The 6,870-nt window shown below is 28.4% G+C and overlaps 1 pseudogene; it reads right to left on the bottom strand.

The window, feature by feature from the left end:
* Positions 1-2,021: 2,021 nt before the first annotated feature.
* Positions 2,022-3,031, bottom strand: LOC107858013 (annotated as a pseudogene).
* Positions 3,032-6,870: the final 3,839 nt, after the last annotated feature.

Below are 6,870 nucleotides of genomic sequence, written 5' to 3'. Positions count from 1 at the left end.
GGAAAGCTCTTTTGCGTTTTGCGGAGGAGTTCATTGACTCACACTACTAAAAAGAGGCCAAAAAGCGACGCAAAAGAAGCGACGAACTGTGTCGCTTTAAAAAGCGACGAGAAAAGCGGCACTAACCGTCGCTTTTTTAATTTAATTTTAATTTATATTATTTTTTATTAAAATCGACGGTCAACGTCTTAATATTCATCGCTTTTTTTGGCGGATTATTGCTGGAGCTCATTAACAAAAAATTTAGAACTTTTTTTTAATAAAAGCGACAGCCAGAGTCGTAATTTATTTAAAAATAATAATAATAAATATTTTGAAAAATAACGTAGTCCGTCAATTTATAAATTTGATTTTTGTTTATTTTATTAAAAGCGACACACAACATCACAATCATTTTTGTTTTTTAAAATATTAACTCTAGAAAAGCGACGCTATCCATCGCAATTTATAATTATTTTTAATTTTTCTTTATTTTTTACAAAAAGCGACGGACAGCGTCGCTTTTGTTAAAATTAAATAAAAATTTATTTTTTAAAAGCTACATCGGCCGTCGATATTTGATATTTTTAATTTGATAATAAATAAATAAATAAATTTTATATTTTAAAAAACTAAATTAAATATATAAATTTTTAAAAAGCGACGGTCAACGTCGAAATTAAGTCAATTTTTTAGTCCACTCATATTAGGGCAACAAACCCATTTCTCATCCTTTTTTCTCTCTCTTCCTTTAGCGCCTCTCTCTCTTTCTCTCTTTCTCTCTCTCTCTCGCTATTTCTCCGATCACTTGTTCAATTGAATAAACAGTAGGACAATTTGAGTTTGCACTTCAACAGATTCAGATTATTGAGGTCCGCGCACTCACCTTTTTTTTTTTTGGAAAGAGTGAAAGCATATGAATGTTTAACATCCCAAACCTGTGAGATCTGTTTACAGTTATGAAATTTTTCATAATTTTTATGTAATTTGTTGATTGTGTAATTTATCATACGCAGCAATAAAATTTATCACACACAGAGGGAGTAGCTGAGTTTTGTACTCATGAGATGGTGAATATTCAGTTTGTTTTTGTGTCATTAATATATATACCTTCACTATATAATATGTATCTACTATATATATATATATACCTATACATACACACATATGTATACACATTATCGACTATATCAATACGTACTATATACATCACATACGTACACGAGTATCTTATCCAATAATATAATGCGACGTATTTCATATACGTATTATATACATCACATACCCGATTTTACTATCCCATTATATTTCACATATACTCAAATAAATTATCGGTTGATTTATCTTATGTCATTAATATACCGTCGCTATATAATATGTATATATTATAAATATACATATACATATACACACTATCGACTATATCAAGTTCAAAATACGTACTATATACATCACATACGTATACAAGTATATTATCCAATAATATAATGTGATGTGTTTCTTATACATACTTAGATTAGTGACCGATTAATTATATTTGATTAGCTTAATATATTAGGTTTTGTTTATATATATAATTAGGTGTTACTTAAAATTATTTAATTTTTAATTTTTTCACTTCAAAAACCGACCACAAGTGGTCAGTTTTTTAAATTATTTTTTATTTAATTATAAAACCGACCACTTGTGGTCGGTTTTTATAAGTATTTTTTAATTATTATTTTTATAAAAATCGACCACTTGTGGTCATTTTTTTAAAAAAATAAATTTAAAAATGAAAAATAAAATTGACCACAAGTGGTCGATTTTTATGAATATTTTTTAATTATATTTTAAAAAAAAACGACCACTGGTGGTCAGTTTTGTTATTTTTTTGAATTTTTATTTGTTAAATAAATAATAATTATTATTAAAATTATTGTAATAATTATTTTAATTTTTTTTAAATACAAGTGGTCGCTTTTAAAAAAAAAAAAAAAAAAACGACCACGTGTGATCGGTTTTTTCTGACCAAATCTTGTGGTCCATTTTTTGTGGTCGGTTTTACCAATTTTTTTAGTAGTGATTGAATATAGCCACCTTTTCTGGAATATCAAGTAACTTAACCTTTCATGATACAATGAGACCAAACCTAGTCCCTCCACCTCCAGGGCGGAGCCAGCCTTATGTTCGGGGGTTCGGTCGAACCCATTCGACAAAAAATTATACTATTTATACATGATTAAAATTATTTTTTATGTGATTATAGTAGGTGTTGAACCCCTTCGACTAAGTTTTCTTTGAATATGGAACCCCCTTAGTTGAAATCCTAAATTTTCTTTGAATATGGAACTCCCTTCGTTGAAATCCTGGCTCCGCCTCTGTCCACTTCCTCTAATCGCCCAAAAGAGATCCTCACCCTGATTCTCGATCATGCATTTTTCCACTGGCATCGATTAATTTGGCATCAATAATGTTATCAACAGCCATACCAAATTTTCGAGACATCATGCCATAGCCTCCACCACTAAAGTGTCCTCCAACACCAACAGTGGGGCAAATCCCAGCAGTAAAGGCCAGCTTTTTACTTTTTTTCGGCGACCCTATAGTAAAGGTCCCCTAGGGTGGCGCCAGATTGAATCCAAGCAGTCTTGTTTTCAGTGTCAATGGAAATTGATCTTTGGTTTCTAAGATCAATAATGACAAAAGGGGTATCCGAAATGTATGAAAGTCCCTCATAATCATGTCCATCACTTCGAACTCTGATTTGTAGGTTATGTATCTTGGAGCAACATATAGCTGCCGGAATATCAAACTCATTTAGGGGAGTGATAATAATTGAAGGTTTGACTTTGGAGGTTAACCTTAGGTTAGTTGAAAAGGAGTTCAAAATGGTGGAATATGATGAATTTTTATGAGTGTGGATGACTTGTGATACTGAGTTTGAGTTAATACTTTGATGAGAAAGGCATTTAAGAAAGTTATCATGGGTACTGGCTGTGGTAGCCCATGATGATAATGAAAGGCAAATTGAAAGGAGGAGAAGGATGATTGACTTGTTGAAAGTAATCATGACTCCTCGTTGAAATATTTGGTAGTGGAAAAATGGAAACAAAGAGCTTCTAGTTATAGTTTTGGCTTGGGAGATATAAAAGAAGCTTAGGGTGTTTTTGGTGTGAAGGAAATATTTTTTGTAGCAAATGTTTTGGAAAATAATTACTCCTTTCATTTCTTTTTAATTGTTCTCCTCGTCTTTCCTAAGTTAATTTGACTAAGTTTCAAAGCTAGATTAGATTAGATTAATTTATTTTTTAAAACTAAAATTTTGATATTAAAAAACTACATGAAAAGTATTATAAATTACATTTTTTTGTTTTTCAATTTGATTAAGATTTATATCTTAAAATGTTGGTCAAAATTTGTATCATTTGACTCTAAACATAAAAATGGAGTAATTAAAAAGGAATGAAGGGAGTAGTTGACTTCTAAGTTATTTTCTATAGTTCAGTAAGTAAAAAATATATATGTCTTATCCCAATAGTATTTACATATTTTCTGGTCCTACTTCCATAATCCATGAAGTCATTTTCTTCATATTTAAGGAGTTTGTTTTCCTAAAATAAATATGTTTTAAAAATTTCGTTCAGTCAAACATAAGAAAATAAAAGGATATTTTTAAAAAAAATGTACTTCGTTCGTATCAAACACATCCTTAGTTTGAAACCCTAAGACCACATAATATAGAATAATATTAATGTTTTTAGCTACTCCCTTTATTTCGTTTTACTTGATCTTTATACTAAAAATAGTTATTTTAGTTTACTTGTTCAATTTAAAAAATCAAGAATATTGTTATATTTTTTTTTGTCTTCCATTAATCTCAAATGACTACATAAAATAATAATAATAATAATAATAATAATAGTCAAATTTAAAGTTTCAAAATATTATTAATAAGGCTAATTTAGTAAAATACACTTCTAATTAAAATTTTGGTGTGTCCCATATTTTCACTTATTCCCCCCCCCCCCCCCTCTCTCATGGCGTGAAATTTTTTTTTTTTAAAGTACAACATTTCACATATGACTCCATCCATTCCAATTTTTTTTGAATTTCGAAATCAAATGTTGCCACATAAATTAGGACGGAGGAAGTATTATTGTTTGTGTTTAATCTAAATCTTCTTTTTTTTCTCTTAATTTCTTCGGTTGATTTCCTCTAAGTTTACTTTTACTATTTTATGAATTTATTATCCTGAATTATTTAATATTGTTTCTTGCCTTCTACTCTCTTCATCCTTATATGTTACATATATAGTTGAACAATTGAGAGTTTATTAATTTTTTATATGCCTTTTATATATTTTAAATTGTTAATAATTATGATTTATAATAGGAAAAATGCTCAGAAAAATATTTGAACTTTGATCGGATTTGCAATTGATCATACTAAACTTTGTGGGGGTCCTATTACCCCCTAGAATTTTTTAAAGTGGATTTAACTCCCCCCAAAATGTTATACCTAGCTTTGGCGGCTGGCGATGTAATATATGCGCCAATCTTGTTTTTACACGTGTTTTTGAAAAAGAAAAATTATTTACTTTCTTCTCCATTCTCATTCTTTTCATCATTTTTTCACTATCTTTTCACCAAAATCTTGACCACCATTGCCAAAATTACCAGCAACAAAGGCAACATTGTCATGAATTTTTCTTTTTCTCTATATCAATCTGAGGTGATAATTGACTAGCAACAAATTAAAATGACGAAATAAACAATTAATAACCAGAAATTAGCAAACAAATGTTTGAGACTTTCACAAGGATCCCATAACCAACACAGTGGCTTGGGATGAGCTCATTACCATGCCTGACAGACGAATTCCCTTCCGGCGACAATGGTGGGTTGGTTGGTGGCGTGGTAATAGTGGGTTAATTTTGCTATTTTGATGGAATTGAAGAAGGTTAATTTTGCTATTTTGATGGAATTGAAGAAGGCCCATTTGGGGTGTGTGTGTGTGTTGAAATTGGATCAAATTGATGGAAATAATTTTGCTATTTTGATGAAATTGATGAAGGTTAATTTTGTTATTATGATGGAATTGAAGAACACCCATTTGTTGTGTGTATTGAAATTGGGTCAAATTGATGAAAATAATTTTGTTATTTTGATGAAATTGAAGAAGAACCATTTGGTGTGTGTGTTGAAATTGGGTCAAATTGATGGAAATAAATTGTGTGTGTTGAAGATGACCCATTTGGGGCGTGTGTATGTGATAAAATTATGTTCAATTTTAATTCAACAATGGAGCAACCATGGTGCTTCATTGAAGACTCCATTGTTGAAGAGAAAAAAAAAGGAAGAGAGAAGAGAAAGCAAATAAAAAAATAAATTAAAAAACATAAAATTATTAAAATTCAGAAAATTGAGGGGTTATGTGACAAAAAAAAGTTTTACAACGATTTTTTACGCTCTCACGCGCTAAATGTGTGTGAATTATACACACTTGTCCAAGTAGACAGATATATGCCATTAAAATACGAAAAAAAAGTCCAGGGGGTAATAGGACCACCGCAAAGTTTCGTATGCTCAACTGAAAATTCAGACAAAGTTCAGGTATTTTTCTGAGTATTTTTCCTTTATAATACTACTTATTCTTATATAATTTTGAAATATATAAATTTTATATCAAAAACACTTAATTCTCATCCGATACTTCAAAATTTATCTTTGCATATATTACTATCTAATAAGAGGCAAAAGGCAAGAGAAGCAGGCAGCTCTCCGTCAACATGTCTACTTCTCCTGCCTGCTTCATCAACTGCTTGCTCCGTGATTTTACTATATCATCTCTAATTAATATTATAATTTATTTATGTATTAAAAAATTAATACTATTTAATAAAAAAGTAAAATAGACATTTATGACATGTCTGTTTCAATTGCTTCAATAGACTTTATTAAATATCTCTCCTAATTAGTTATTATAAGTTAGTTAAGTATTAAAAACTTATACTATTTAATAAAAAAAAGTAAAATAGATATACAATGATAAGTTAACTCTTGATGTTTTAAATTAATTAACTTGACATCTTATATAAGGTCCACTTAAGAAAAAATTAAAAATTTAAAAGATATAAAATATTTGATTGACTCTTAAAATTATATCAATGCTTCTTAAATTGGAATAGAAGAAACGTATTATAAAGCACAATAATTAAAAACTTAAATTATTTTTAAAATATAATTGACTATTAATGCACAAGAATTTGAACAGGGAGAGTAATGTATATTATTTGAAAACTACATAAAAAAATATTATAAATTACAATAGTTAACAACTTAAAATATCTAAAAACATATTAAAAGTATGATTTATTATCTAAATTTTATTTGTGTCGCATAAATTGAAAGAAAAAAATAACATACACTGAACCCGTGTTATCTGAAAAACAGTAATATAGGCCATTGAATTTTATTTTTCACACTCTTTACTAATTTATACATTTATAGAGTTTAATTTTGATCATGAATTAATTTTTTGAAATAAAATTATATATTTGAATAATAAATCACAATAATTGATAACTTAAAATATTTAAAGAGTACACGCAAAAATTACTCTGAAAAATAAATTTATTTAAATTTTAAAATTTTAAAAATATCACATCAATTGATATGGCTATTTATAATATTAATTTAGAGTAAATGTTGAGCACGGGCTTCTCGTGACTAGTTTTATATATTATCGGTTCGGTTTATCAATTTTCGGTTTTTAAATATGCTAAACCAATAACCAAACCAATAAGATATTTTTTATCGGTTTTCGATTTATCGATTTTTAGTCCTTAACGGTTCAGTTTTTGGTTTAACCGATAAGAAAATACTTATAAAATAGAAATAGTAGTAACTA

The sequence above is a fragment of the Capsicum annuum genome, chromosome 2 (assembly GCF_002878395.1).
Source record: "Capsicum annuum cultivar UCD-10X-F1 chromosome 2, UCD10Xv1.1, whole genome shotgun sequence".
NCBI classification, from domain to species: Eukaryota; Viridiplantae; Streptophyta; class Magnoliopsida; order Solanales; family Solanaceae; genus Capsicum; species Capsicum annuum.
This window is presented reverse-complemented; position numbering and strand designations above follow the sequence as displayed.